General features: G+C 44.6%; 1 protein-coding gene across 1 annotated transcript in view; it reads right to left on the bottom strand.

Annotated features, from left to right (window-relative positions):
- The window catches only part of Thsd7b (thrombospondin type 1 domain containing 7B), an 898,652-nt gene extending 891,039 nt beyond the window's left edge, over positions 1–7,613 (bottom strand). Inside the window, exon 1 of the mRNA XM_039090425.1 lies at positions 7,309–7,613. The gene's annotated coding sequence lies outside the window, so the exon portion shown is untranslated. The remainder of the gene's footprint in view (positions 1–7,308) is intronic.
- Between the last annotated feature and the right edge of the window lie 8,128 nt (positions 7,614–15,741).

Genomic DNA, 15,741 nt, shown 5'->3' with positions numbered 1-15,741 from the left:
TGTCAGAGGTCATTGATAATTGGAAGCCACTGCCCTTGCCCACCTGTGTGCTGTTAGGCCTCTCCCAATATGTCTTCAAAGAGCTGCTGTCACCCAGGCCCCTGTCACTGTCTCCTCCACAGCATTTTCTAGAACTCGCAGTAGAGTTGACTGCCCTTTCCAACTCAAAGCCGGTGCCATCAGAACTCAATAGATGCTAATGAGGAAACAGATTTAATCAAACAATAAAATTAGATTTTACCCCCTGAGTTGTTTGGGCAGAGAAAGGACTTTATAAACTGCCCTAATCAGAGAAATCTCAGTGAAAATATAATTAAAGCTGGGTTTTAACTCATAGGTAGGATTTGGAAAACTGCTGAGAGAGGAGGTGGAGAGAAAAAGTGTTCATGACCTTGTTGGCAAAGGACTGAGACTTGTGGGTGTCTTGAAAGAGAAAGGTTTGATAGAAAGGGGCAGGTAACAGGAAGTTGATGACTGGTTCAAGTTTAAGTTGATATAGGATCTAAACGGCTATTTTTCTATACATGTAGTCTCTCTATTTTTCAGGGACCATCTAGTAGTGTTTAAGTTTAGTCACAAAAAATTAAAAGGGGGCCAGCAAAATGAATTAGCAGGTAAAGGTGATTGCTGCCAAGCTTGAGCACCTGATCTGAAGCCCCAGAATTTACAAGGTGAAGAGAGAAAAATGACTCCTACAAGCTGTTCTTTCTGACCTCCACATATGAGCATATGCTCGTGCAAGGTAAACACACACACACACACACACACACACACGCATGTACACGCACAAACACACAGATTCACACACACACTCATACACATATACACACTCACACACATACACACACACTTACACACATACTCACACACATACACACACTCACACACATTCACACACACTCACACACACATATATACACACTCACACTCACACACACACACACACACACGATAAATGGATGTTAAAAAGATAAAAAGAAATCTCAAAGAAAATACCAAAGAATTTTCCTCAAAGAATTTTGGAGGGCATTCACAACTCACCTCTCTGTGATTGCTCAGGAAGTCTTACAGTTTAAATAATATGATAATTTGTGTAAAAACAAAACTTCAAAATGAATGGAAGTCAGTATGAAATTAACCAACTTTAATTCTAAAGACTAGAAATGGAGGAGGCAGGGAGGAAAAGTAACTACTTTTTCCCTGAAGAAAAAAAAATCCTGTCAAATTCCTCCTGTACCCATAATTTCGATGAAGGGTCTGAACAGCTGTGGGGAAGATGATCCATCCCTGCAGTGGGTGACCTTGATTAAAAACTTGGTTCTGTCCCTACTACTGGTATTCTTATTGCATGTTTTATGTTTTAGCACCTTCATGTTTCTTTAGAGAACCAAATCAAGTTGAAAATCCAGTGGCTTTATCTCTATTGATAACTCAGCTGAAAGGGGTTTTCACACCTTGAGGCAATCAGTATTCCCCTCTTTAAATAGAGATAAATGTTATAGGCAAAACACTACAATAGAAATGCAAACAGATTTTACATTAACTACATAGGGTGCCAAGGGTTGCATTTAGTCTCCTCGTGACTAAAAACATCCAGAGGTAATATTAACATATTACAACTGCTAGCACTCCCATACAAGCCAAATTGAAGGTGCAATAGCCTATAGGGGGCAGGGGAGATTTTCCTAGTAGCTGAGTCAAGACCATCTAAGGAAAGTTAGGGGAGCCACCTGCAGGACACCAGGGTAATCGAGTCTCCAAGGGACCTGCACTGGACCCATTTACCAATGAGTGCAGAAATACTTTGATACTTTTATATCCTGTGAGTCTGTATCAATCATAGTGGCCAGATCACCCCCCAAGACACCTAACATAAGCACAAACATAGAAATCAATAGAGGAGTGTCCGGAAGCAAACTCAGAAAGACATTTCTGCAAGCATTGGCTTTACTATAATTAAAACACCTCACTTATACCTACTGAATGGTGTGCTTTTAAAAATACCATCGGAAAGAACCCAAAATTAAAATAAGCGTTACTATAAAACTACAGACTAAGACCAAGGCAATCATGCCTGACTGCTTGGAAGTTTCCAGTTCGTCTCGATGTTGTGATTCTTCCAAATGTAATGGACTATTCAGTGACATAGCACCAGTCTGAAGCCAGTCCTCATGCAGGCAAGTGGAACCCAGCAAAGAGCTTTTCCTGCAGTCAAGGCATTCAGGGATCAGTTGCGTGTTAGTTACTTGGGATTCCGTTTTTAGCTGCTGCATATTTAATTACAAAGGGCTCACAATTAAAATATGCCTAGAGAGGCAAAAGCAAAAGCAAGCATTGTCGTCTTTGCTGCAAAATCCCTTCTCCTCTGGTGCTGATAGCCTCTTGCTGCATACAGGAAACACTGCTATGTGGATTCCCTCAACTAGGTCAAGGGTTACACTTTACCCTTATGAGGACCATTTTTTTATCCTTACCTCCCCAAAAGTCTTCCAGATGTGAGTATCCCAGCAAAGAGTTGTCGTTTTAGAATTATTCCATTGCAGACACCAAATAACCAGAAGCTAATACCCTCTCTGAGATGCTCTGAAATGCACTGTTTTCTCCTGCTCTGTAGCACAGTCACATGACACGTCAGTTCTTACATACACCAACCGGGCAACTTGACAAGCTGCGTGTGAGTTCATCTCTCCACCTTTTGCAGTGACCACAAGCTTTTACCAACAGTGAAATCTAGTCCATAGCACCTCTAGTGTTCTGAATATTCAGCAAAGCAGCAGAAGGAACTGAATTTCACTAATCCTCCGCTTCCCTCTTCTCTTCTGATATACTACTGGATCTAGTAGCTATGGGGTGTTCATTTTAAACCACCAGCTGGAAACAGGACATTTACACCACCCTTCCAAGGCTCAAGGAACATCACAGAAGAGAAGGAGTTTCAAATACTGACAAATACAGAGATGGATGCTCGCAGCCAACCATTGGACTGAGCACAGGGACCCCAACAGAGGAGTTAGAGAAAGGACTGACGGGGTTGAAGGGGTTTGCAATGCCATAAGAAGAACAATATCAACCAACCAAACACCACCAAAGCTCCCAGGGACTAAACCATCAACCAAAGAGTACACATGGAAGGACCCATGGCTCCAGCTGCATATGTAGCAGAGGATGGCATTGCCTGGCATCAGTAGGAGGAGAGGCCCTTGGTCCTGTGAAGGCTGGATGCGCCAGTGTGGGGGAATGCCAGAGTGGTGAGGTGGGAGTGGGTGGGTAGGAGGAGGAACATCCTTATAGAAGCAGGGGGATGGGGGATAAGATGGGGGGGGGTCCCGGAGAGGAAACTGAAAAGGGGATAACATTTGAAACCTAAATACATAAAATATCCAGTAAGAAACAAAAAGAGTTACAGGTTGAGGAGTGCTGTGAAAGTATCTCCCAGACAGGATATGGCCATTGCCCTCAGGAACTCACTGTGAATGTGATTACCAGCACAACACACACACACACAAGATTGGGCCCATCGCTTGCCCATCATGACTAGGAGAGGGCTCAGAATGTCCAACTTGACACTGGGAGACTCTGCACAGTTAATGCGTCTTGAGAGAGTGAGGTGTCTCTTTCTTTGCTGGTACAGTCATTGATAAACTCTCCACATCCCAGTAAATAACTCTGAATTCCAGCCCAACAACGCAACCCCAATTAAACTCAGTGGATCCAAAGCAAAGATACGGAGGGGAGTGGCTTTGACTGAACCGAGGAAGATTTTAGTAGGAGAGCGAGAAGCCTCAGCAAGCATAACAGTAGCGAAAATCCAGTGTTCATGTATGTGAGATTGTCCAAGAATAAAATAAAACAGAAAGGAAGAAATCGCCAGAGGGTTATTGTGAGCAACTGGACATACATATCCTCAGCCGTGGCTGTTTTCCTATGGGGCGAGGGGGGGCAGATCAGCAACATAATCTCAGTTAATGGAGAAGTTTTAAAAGAGAAAACTTTAGCATGAGAACATTTAACTCGGAGCAAAGGTGCCGTGATTTGAGATTCCAATCAGGCTCACAATAGTAAACTTGGAGAATTAAATCAGACCTAAAAGTCGTCCCACTTTCACAGGTTTGATGTGTTAATTATCACTTAGATATTAATCCTGCTAACAACTCTAAATTAAGGACTCATGGTATAGCTACGAAGCTGCCTGGTGCTAAAATGATTACGGCTGAGTGTCTTTTAAAGTTGTATACTGGGAAATGTCTCCTCGTGAAAACAGAAAGAATGTAACGTTAAATTCAGACTGGGCACTCTAGACGTTTATGAAGCCCATGCAAGTGGTTGTGGATAGTAAGCTACCCTTTCTGTTGTTCACAGCACAAGCCTCGGTGCCTCTGAAGCCTGGTGGCTTAGGGCACTGTTCTTCCTCCCACCCCCAGCAACTGGTATAGTTGACACTATCTAGAATTCTTTAATCTGTTTATCTTAATCATTCACTTAACCTGTCGTCTCATTTGTCATTTTGACTGTTCACGGAAGAATAGGACCAGTCAGCTAGACTCTATCTCTACTCAAGCTTTTCAATCAAAGTTATTACCTTAATGCCTACTCTTAACAAAGGTGTTCAGAACATCAAAATTGCAGCTTGGGCAAGATGGCTTTTTTTTTTTCTATAAAAGAATTGTATTACTCCAGCTTCCACTTCTGAAGTACAATTAAAAGGGGTTGACAGACTGAAAATGGCTCAGACACTCCTCTTCCATTAATTTCCACCCTAGCTCTTCATTCTGTCTGTTTAGTCAACGATTTAAAGACAAATTTCATTTTTACAGATATAATGAAAAATAATTGTTCCTTCAGAAATGACACTTGCAGCAAGTAGACAAAGTTCTTGACGGCCTCTGTAAAGAAGAACATCTTAAGTATCACTTTCCTTCCATTCCCCCTCTTTGCCTTGAAAGGCTAGCTCAGTAGAGAGCAGAATCGTTCATTTAGTCACCAACTTACCAATGCTAGTCCTCAAAAACAGCCGTCTGTGTTTGCATGCCTTTAAAGATTGGTAATTATTTCCTCTCTGTCTAGCCTTTCAAGTTTCTAACAAGCAACAACTTGGACGGAAAAAAAATAAATACATGAAGACGGACTAGGAAATACTGCAAAGAACGTTTTTTGAAGTATCGATTTAAATGCTGAGGTAAATATTGAGTGAAGCCATTGTGTTCCAAACCTCACAATAGACCTAAGAGGTCCACTGTCAACAGGCAGCCCTCTCCAGGATACCACATCCACAAGACCTTGGGGCATCTTCAGAACCCTGAAATGGCTTCAGGTATGCAGAGCTTCTGGACCTGTCTATGAGGACATATGAGACGTCGCCACATCCTCTAAAGCAAAGGACTCTCACAATTCTTTAGAAGCATGTGGGTGGGTTGCCACCAGTCCAGAAAAACCATCTTTACAATCCCTTTTCACTTAAACTTGCATGAACCGGAGTTTACAGTCCTTAGCTTCCAGCAAGTACACAATGACCAGGGAATGTAGAAGCCAGTCTGCAGGATTCCACCCCATCCTGCTGTTCCTCCACCCCTAAGACAAGAAAGGGAACTTGTCACCTTAAGTTTTCAAAGAAGGCTCTTGTTAGTAATGGCATTGAGATTTAAAAACAGAAGAGCATCTAAGGAAAGCCTCAAGATTGAAACTTTCTACAGCCTTCAACCCACTAAGTCCAAAGCACACACTCACCACTGAACAAGACTTCTTGATTTGGTTAGTGGTATCCTTAAATGGCTCCAAGAAAGCCTTAACTGAGTTAGAGGGAGGGGGTTTCCCTGTAGATCAGCTCTCCCAGTTACCCAATAGCCCCAGATTGTTTTCTGAAATGCCAGAGGGGATAAGAAGATCTCTCTGACATCCAAAGATAGCCTGGAAAAAGGAAACTCCAGGAACACAATGCACATGCACACACACACACACACACACACACACACACACACACACACCCTACAGGTTGATTGGTATGACCCCTGCCTGCATGGATTACCCATTTACCCATCTGATAATAAATATTAAACATTCACAGATGTGTTGAGAAAACATCAGGCAGGTGCTTTCTGCCAGACCACCAAAAACAAGAATACTTAAAGGAGGGGCAGTAGCCAATTGCCAGCAGACCACCCAGCATTAAAAAGAGCACCAGGAACCCTGCCGCTTTCTACAGAGTGGGCCATATCATCAGACTCCACTCACTGGGCAAAATTGAATCACAGGAGCTTTTAAAGGATGCTCATTCTTTAAGAATTTTCAAAAGAAAAAAGTACCATTAATAACATTTCTGTCTCTACAGGAGTGCGTGCTTGTGTGTATGTGTGTGGGGGGTTGAGGATGAGGGCAATAAGCATTCCCTGGCTGTATTTCTTAGAGAGAGAGAGAGAGAGAGAGAGAGAGAGAGAGAGAGAGAGAGAGAGAGAGAGAGAGAGAGAGACCAAGCTTTCCAACTTCAAGACTCAGTGAGCCAATGTACGGGGACGCCACAGAGCTGAGGTTTCATTTCCCTTTTCAAATAACTTTAATAGTGTGTAGAACATGCAAATACAAAGTAGGAGCTGCAGGAGAAGGTATGTTCCTTCTCCTTGCTTCTCACTCAGACCTGCTGGACCTGGTTTTTTTCTCTCAGAAAGCAACGTAGTGTCATGTCCAACCTGTGCGCTCCCCTGTCCCCCAGGACACCCTCGCCCCTCAAGAACCATGGGCATGTAAACTGTTTCTGTGGCCTTCTGTAGCTGCAGGGAGAAATCAGAGGACGCCGCAAAACTTCTTGGCTTGCTCAGATATCCTCTTGGGTCCCTGAGCACCCAGGCGCGGATTTCACAGTTCGGGCTACCCAAGGGGGACCCTTCACTCGACCAGTTTGAAAAACCTACAGAACTCCCTGTGCTGGGATCTGAAAGCTCTAAGGTTCCAAGAACAGGACGGGGAATCCCCGGTTCCCTTCATAGATTCCCCACAAAGCAAGCTGATGCCCCATGCTTTCTCAGTCCAATTGCCCGAGACCTATGCCCAAGTCGCGGGGTGTCTCTGCCTGCCCTCCCGATCAGAGGATCCAAGCATTCTGCATCCCAGCAGCCAGTCCTTCCCGCAGCCCAGAGCCAAAGGCTCGGGTTCCAAGTTCCCGCGACTGGCTGGGAGAAGGGAGCAGGGAAGGCGCCTGGCTAGGAAAGTCTGTGCGGGAGGCGCCCCCGGTCGGGGCAGCTATCTCTCCATTTGGCCAACCAAGGGGACCCGCGGCATCAGTCCCTACCAGCTGGGGCACAGTGCGGCCGCACTCACCAGCCTCGCCCGAGCCGCAGCTGCAGCTTCTGGGAGCCGCCGAGCCCCGAGCTTCCCCGGTGAAGATGGTGGTGTGTGTCGGGAGACCACCCATTCCAGCGTCTGGCAACCGGGCTGCGACTCTGGCTGCTCAGCACTGAAGCAGGAGGAAGAGGAGGACGAGGAGGAGGAGGAAGGAACGGCGCAGTCGGACGCCATCTGCTGTACACCTCTGCGCATCCATTGGCTGCCTGGTGCGTCCCCAGGAGCCGCGGGGCGCCGGGGCCGCGGGGAGCCACCTTGCGCCTAGCCTCCCACAGCAGCTGCTCCGGTGCCCCTCCCTCATGCCTTCCCCTCCTCCCTCCTCTCTCTTCCCGGACCCCTCCCCTTCTTTGGATTAGTGCACCCTTCAGACCCCAGGACTCACCAACCAGCTCCCCTGGGTTGAGCAGCCTGAGGTGCAACTGGCCTCATCCCCCTTGGTTCCTCTGCTTCCCTCAAAGCAACTGTTTTCCTAACTCTAATGCTTGAGTGCAGGTGCTGGCTAGATGAGGGAGACTCCCCATCTGGGTTGAGCACCTGGTGCCTAACCACACTGAGCCTGGGGTGGGAACAAGGAAAGATGGGGTGGGGTTGATGTTGGCACACTTGCCTGCAGGCACTTAATGAACCATCCCTCAAGCTTCCCCAAGCCTCAGAGTTCCTCCGGATGACAACAGAAAAAGATAAAGATCCCAATGCTGTGTGTAGGAGAGGCACACTAGGGGTGCCTCCGGGGAACAACTGGGTGTATTAAGACAGGCATAGCCCTATTAGGAGACGCCCAGAGATTGTCACTCCAAGTCAGTCGGAAACCCGGGAGAAAAGCCTAAGCTCCAGGATCTTTGGTTTACAAGATCCTTGGTTCTAGAGCCAGTGCAGCTTGGGAAGGTGGGAAGTTTGCCTCCTGGGTAGGGACAGCTGAGGCAGCTAGTAGCCTGAGAGTCCTAGCCCGCCCAGGTGAGGTAGGCAGAAATGCAGCCCAGATCTCTCTCAGGCAGGAGAGGAACAGAGCTTGAGTTCTGAAGGTCCTTTGCCTACTCTGACACTTGTTCCAAACCCTCCTGGTTTTTGACAGCTTTGATCCAGAGAACTTCTTAAGCTTTTTCAGAGAGATGAGGTTGCTTCAAAAGGAGAGAAAGAAGGAAGGGGGGCAGGGGAAGTAAAGACTACCTATTGCCAATTACTGGGAATTTTGCTTGTCTTAGCTCTTTAAAAGTGTGAGCACAGAGATAGCAAGGAATGTATCCTTCTTATTTTATTCAATTCAGCGCCTGGCACACCATGGGTGTCTAAAAGGAAGCAAAAATAATAGTGATAAAATTAAAGCTTGATGTCATAGCACAGATTAGATTAAAGAGATAGAGTAGCTAGGATCTGCCACAGGGGGACAAACAAATCAAAAGAATGTAAGTAACGTTGTACATGGAACCGTGAATATTTTGGTGGGGAGCTTGCTGTGGGACAGGTTCTGAAAGTGGGAAGCATTAGTCCTTGAACACAGTAATCACTATTGCCCCGGGGAGCTCTGTGTTCACAGTCAGGGTTATGTCTCTCTTCTCTAGATCATTGTCTTAAAAATACATCAGCTGCCATCCAGATCTCACAGTATCTCCCAAAATCCAAGACCATATGATTTGTTATCCCCAAGTGGTAAAAAAAAATGCCAAGTAGAAATGGGTCCATTACATTTTATTGTGATATTGATATATATCAATACAGATCAATAGTCAACGGGTCTCATTTAAGTAACTTGAGAAACAGCAGCCAGAGACAAACATTTCTGCTTTCCTGAAGTGTTACCCCAGGATTTCCCAGGTCTCAGACTTCCCAGAATAGATGCTGCGTCTCCGGACCCCATCCCAGGCTCACATTCTCTGATTACAAAGCTTGGCGTTGCAAACCTTTCTTCCATGGGCCATCAAAGTGACTTTAGAATACGTCACTCACAGACATCTTGGTACTTACCTCCCACACACCCCTCCAGAGGCACTGGCTTGTATATTTTTCTTAAGGTTGGCCACTTGAACGTGCATTCTAAATTTAATAAGTAGCCCATCCTCATTAACCCCATATGCTACCTCAGCAGTCATTATGATGCTCACGGGAATACTTGGATTTCTTTCAAGATGCAGCTTGCCCCCTCTGTCACTCAGGGTCTCCTGGTGTTTAGAACTGTAAATATAGATAATTCTCATATCCCAGTTATGTCCTGTGCCTTGTTTCTTTCTTTGTGGGGGCAGGCTTGCACATACGTGAATACACACACACGCACACACACACACATATGTGTGTGTGTGTTCATGTATATGTATGTGTATGAACATCAGAGGTCAACATTGGGCTTCTCCTTTACCCATGTCTACCTTATTTTTTTTTTAATCAGAGTCTCCCATGGAACTTGGAGCTCACTAGTGTAGCTTAATTGAGTTAAACAGTGATTACACTGATTATCCTCCACAGAGGGTCCCGTCTCTGTCTGCCCAGCTGCCCCAGGTTTCTGACTTGTGTGGTGGGCATCAGAACTCAGGTTCTCATGCTTGTAATGCAAGCACCGTTTCGGCTGGGCCATCTTCCCAACTCCTCTACCTAGGCTTCCTAAAAGAAAAGAACAATTCAAAGAATGAAGTCCAAATAAGTTCCAAGTACAAAGAACCACACATATTAAACATCATCACTTCTCCCTCCAGTTAGCTGGGAGACATTCGCTCCCTTTTGAGGCATGGTGCTGACCGTAGTATTTCAGGAAAGTCACAGGGTAAGATGACAGACTTTTACCTTACATTGTATAATAATGCATAAATCTACTAGGAGGTATACGCAGACCAAAAATTCATTCTAACCTCATCTTTCAGCTGCCAGCCCCAAACCTCTGGCTTATGTTCAAATGGAATTTGCTAAAATACCAATTTCTTCCTAAGATCATCAGCTTTGGTCCTTCGAAAAGCACTGGCCTAAAAAAAAAAAGTCTGCCTTACATGAGAAGCATTTGAAGGATAGCCTAGGCAGGAAGATGGGCAAGAAAGACTGTTTGATAGGAACAGAAACTTTACAGAACAGCGTACCAGGGAAAGCATTTGGAAGAGCATAGCCTTGAGAGTAGGTGGCATCATTATCTGTGAGGAATGGATCAATAGGGGTGGAAAATAAGCAGGAGGTTAGAAATTCCCATAACCCCCATACACAGATGGCAAAGGCGCCAGTCGCCACCCTTCTAACAAGTGCAGAGGAAACAGTAGAACAATAGAAGGGGGAGGAGGGCTTGAGGCCTGTTGGGATTCATTCCCTAGAGCAAGCCAAAGCTAACACTACAGAGGAAAGTAACCCTTGCTATCCAGGCACTGCAGGAGTTTTAACGTTCATTTTGTTATTGTCCAGTGTGTCTGCCACCGCTGCTATTTCTGAACACCTAGTTTTTCATACAGCATTAACAAGCTTGGGTGAGAAAATATCATGTAAACAAACGAGTAGCAGAGATAAAGAAGGCAAGCTGATAAGGAAGCCCAATTTAAGACAAGAGTGAGAAATGCAAGTGCTAGCATCTCAGGCTGGCCACCCAGGAAGTCTCTGCTCCGGTTATAATACCCACGTGCAAGGAAGAAGGGAGTTGAGTCCAATACCCCGTCACTTTGAGGGAACAGAGCAGGAGGAGGAGGGAAAGAGAAAAAGAGACTATGATTGTCTCATTTACACAATTCATTCGGTCCAATCCCAGGTTGGCTGAGATCCTGTGGCAAAACCGAACATTTTTTTTCTGCCAAAAAAGAGCATTTAGTGTTGGCATAGATGTGCGAGCCTTGACTTTGGTCCAGTAATTTGATTTTGATATGTCAACATCCTAAAATACAACCTAATGGTAATGTCTTGAAAAGTAGTGCACCCTAACTCCACTGGCCTCTGGCCCAGCTCTGCTCCACTGAGGCACCACACTCTTCCCAGAATACCCGCAGCATTCCCAACTTAGTCCCAACCCACCAGCCTCAGTCACGCATTAACATATTTGCTGTGTGCCTAGTGTGTGCCTACTAACACAACATTAGGCATTTGCTCTCTGGCAATTTAGCCGGTTGAGCACCTCGCCTTTATGAAGTTAAATGTCTAATAGGAACAATAAACACAAGGGCCTACATGTGGTTGTGGCCATATAAGATGAAAGGAAAGAAAGAGTAATATCTACAAAGATACAGACGAGGAAGAAAAAGCACAACGGGACAAGTACAGACAAAACCTCCCAGAGGAAGTGATGTTTAGGCTCAGATACAGAAGATAATGGGGGATGGGGTGAACGCTCTATCCTAGATATTAGGTACTGAGGTGAGTCTACACACCCATACCTGTGAGGCACACACTGTTATCAGCTCCGTTTGACATCAGAGGCATTGACAATGCAGCCAGTTAAGTCACACAGCTGATGAGTGACACTTGGGTCTGAACCCAGACAGTCTGGTTCTGCCTGCAGATTCAACCACAGAGACACACTGCATTTCTCTCCTAGAGTTAGGCATCAGATAAGGATGGTGAAGAAGTGAGGTAACATGCCAGGAGTCAAAGAATAAAGTGCCTGGAGGGTAGTGACAGTGGCGGGGAGGACCATCAGGCAAGATGGCAGAGGCAGGAAGAGGGCAGACCTGGTCTGTCCTGTAAGCCAATGGGTATTTTCAGCTGTCTATAGGATACAGTATGATTTATACACTAAAAGACCACCCTGGTGTTAAGCATAAACCAAGTGGATGCGAAACGGTCCAAGCAAGAGATAATGCTGACGTCACACAAACGGAACTGGATTTGATGGTTAATGGGAACATGTCATGCTTCTCTTCAGTTTTGCTTCTAACTCCCCAGGTCTGACATCAAGGAGTCTTAGCATCTAAAATCCTAAAAGCAAAACTAAACACACACACACACACACACACACACACACACACACACACACACACACAGAGGCTCAGTTCTTCCCATCATTCACAGGCTGATAGGCCCATTTTCTTGTCACATACTACTGTGGTATAGAAGCTGTGTAGCTATAAGTTCCCTATTTGGTACACTCAAAGATCTTCTAAGCAGTATTCTAGAAGCATTTCCTCATAGCCCAATACTCGTGATCAACCCAGTCCCTGTCTTTGATTGATGGCTTGTCCTCCGATATTATTTACTTAGAGACCCGAAGGTCAGCTGGTTCTGCTTTCCTCCTGCTCAACAACATCACTGAACCAGCACACCGTCAGGAGAAGCTGAAACGTTATCTTCACTAACCAAAGGAACATGGACAGGCAACCTCTGTTGCCACAAGAAACAACTCAGAATAAAGTGGAAATAATAAAACCCCCAGAGTGACAACTTGGACCACATTCATAATGACTTGGGTTGTAAAGACCAGGTGTTATGTAGATGGGAACTTGTTATTATCCAAAGACTTGGCAACCTGAATCCTCTGCTACTGGGCACCAAGCCATGCAAATCACATAGGCCTAACTTCAATGAGATGGGTAGGACTTGTGCCTTCTACTTTGCTGTTCTGCAAGGACAGCAGCACGTTTGATGGGATGCAGGTCCTTTTTCGGGTAGGAAAGACAGGAAGCTGCATCTGTACATACAAACACAAACGCCCTCCCTCCTACATACATATATGAACACAAACATATCCACCTTATAAACATGTACCTCACTAGCATGTACCTGTGTGTGCATGCATCTGCACATGTATAAACACACATCTACTGAAACACACATGAATACACAATACACACACATGAACATGTACTAAACATACAAAAACATCCATTCACAGAGGAAATAAATGAAAAGAAGCCCTTGCAAAAGATGTTTTGAATACATTCCTCTTAGGTCCTGAACATCAGAATTTTCCTTGCTGCTAGCTACCTTGGTGGTTTTCCACCTTTGCCTGTTAGGTGTCTGCTCCCCAAGGCTCCCTGTCATATCACATTCATTCCCAGAAACCTATTGTCTTCATCCTGTCACTTGGTAAGAGTCCCTTCATTAGTATTAGCCTCTCGGAAAAGCTTCCTTTGACTTTTCTTTATAGAAAATAGCACATGCCATCTCTGAATCTCCTCGTCCGTTCTTACTTTTCTTCATAGTACTTACCATAATCTGAAATTCAGTAACATTACATAATCATCTCAACACTTTTATCTATCTTCCCATGAAAAAAAATGTAAACCTGGATTTGAGAGATGGCTCAGTGGTTAAGAATACTTCGTGATCAATCGCGAGGACCCTTGCTCAAATGTCAGGAGTCTCAGAAATACCTTTAACTTCAGTTCCAAGGTCTGACACCCTCTTCTGGACACTTCAGGTACCTACATATACATATGTACATAGACCACTTACATGCACTCCAACCCCACCCCATACACACACACACACACACACACACACACACACACACACACACACACACACACACAATTAGTATAAAATACTTTTAAAGAAAAATGAAATCCCCATGAAAAGAGGCTTACATACATAAAGCACTGTTTGGGACACAGTAGAGCCTCAATCACATCACAGTTGAGAAGGAAGAACGATGCTGCCTAATTAAATTTGGAGATCTTCTTTAATCTTGTTCTCCCTTTACCTTACACTCATGTTCATTCCTTTTCCCAACAAAGACCGTTAGTCACAGTCTCAGGGGGACTGCCTCACCTGTCCCCTCGCACCCAGTGGAGCTCTCCAATAGTCTTTTCTCACACTTCCCTTCCAAGTTCTCAAGGTCCTCCCCTCCTCTAAGAAATTATCCCAGACCTAATTTCATTTCACATTTTTTCTATTTCTTCCCTTACTAGCCACAATACTGCACATTTTCTATGTTTTTCAATTAACCGTATACTATTTCACACTGTTCTCTAATAGTTTTACAACAATTAGCCTACTCCCCTCCACAGCATTGTGAGTTCCCTGAAGATAGAGGCTAAGGGAGGTATTGCCTTCCCCTGCACAATTTTTCATACACAGCAGGCACTCAGTAAATACCTGTTGATGAACTATGGTGTGTGAAGAATCTGGACAAGAGAGTCAGCCTGCCTGTGGTCACGTGACATTAAAAGAAACATTCATTGGGTTGTAACAACAAGTCCTCTTCTCCGCTGATATCTATGGAAACTGACCTGGATTGGGATCTGGCTCCACTGTTCATCTGTTATAGACAGAATATAGACAGAATCCGCTTCATCAGAAACATTACTGTGAGCAATGGGGAAAGTCCTGGAGGAGGTTACTGTCTGGGAAAGACACTCAGATCGGAACACAAGTCTTGCAGGCATCCTGAGGACACAGTGGACACTCTAAAGAGGGGTGTCTAACCTAGACTGACCACAGGGTGGAATCCATACGCATCTTTCCACATTCAGAGCCAGGAAGAATAATCTTCAGATTCTGTCATTTGCTGATTTTTGTCAACATAGCATTTTTACTATGCTCTACTCCAGTCATTGACTAATTCTAAAAAATGATAACACGGACTCTCTCACAACTAATGGTCAGGGGGAAACAGTTGCCATCACGATGTCTGTGCATGCTGAAAAATTTTTCTTTCTGCTCAAATACCCAGGACTTCAACATCAAGGATCCAAGTCTTCTCTTAGCTTCTCACGTGCACATAGCCCTTGTACTCCTCATCTCAACCGGTACATGTTAGACTACACTAAGGTTCCAGGCTAACCCCTTATCTTCTCTCTTTATTGTTTCTTCTCAGTTTATCTTACTTCAAACAGTATTCTTGTAGTAGCAATGCCTTCATCAATGTTTTGACTAAAGTAGTCAGTATAACATAAGTTGTACTATAGTAACATATTAACCCACAAGCCTCAGGGGCTAAACTCAAGAAGCATGTTGAATGTGACAGATATAGGCTAACAGAAGAAACTGTAACTCTATTCCACATAACCACTCAGGATCCCAGGTTGTGATACTCTGCATGTGGGTCATTGCTGGTCCCTGTGACAGCAGTAGGGATCTTAGAAAAATCAATTTTGACTTCTTTATGTCAACCCATTAAGACATTGTAGACTGGCAGGAGCTAATCACGTGACTACCAAAATTCACAGTGCTCAAATGTATGAAAAAGAACACAGACATGTGGTAAGCAAAGCAATGGCTGTCTCTCCCAGCCCTCAGGGCTCTAATTCTCTATACAAGGGCTTTCTGGACATCGAACTTGAACTTCAAACTCAACACTTCTGGGCATGGCACTTGGTCCATTCTTTCTCTCATTTACAGAATTTACCAATTTACTCTTTTCTGTGTTCATTCCCAACAGCCTGATCTATTTCACAGTGACCTTTTATTTTAGAAGGTGTGACAGTTGTCAGCTTGACTGGATCACGAGTCAGCAAACACGTGACACTGAGCACTTCTTTCTTGACCAAACTATGAGAAGCACAGTATGTGCTACAA

Source organism: Rattus norvegicus, chromosome 13 (assembly GCF_036323735.1).
Source record: "Rattus norvegicus strain BN/NHsdMcwi chromosome 13, GRCr8, whole genome shotgun sequence".
Taxonomy (NCBI): domain Eukaryota; kingdom Metazoa; phylum Chordata; class Mammalia; order Rodentia; family Muridae; genus Rattus; species Rattus norvegicus.
Note: the sequence above shows the minus strand (reverse complement) of the source record. Positions and strands in the feature narration are given on the sequence as shown.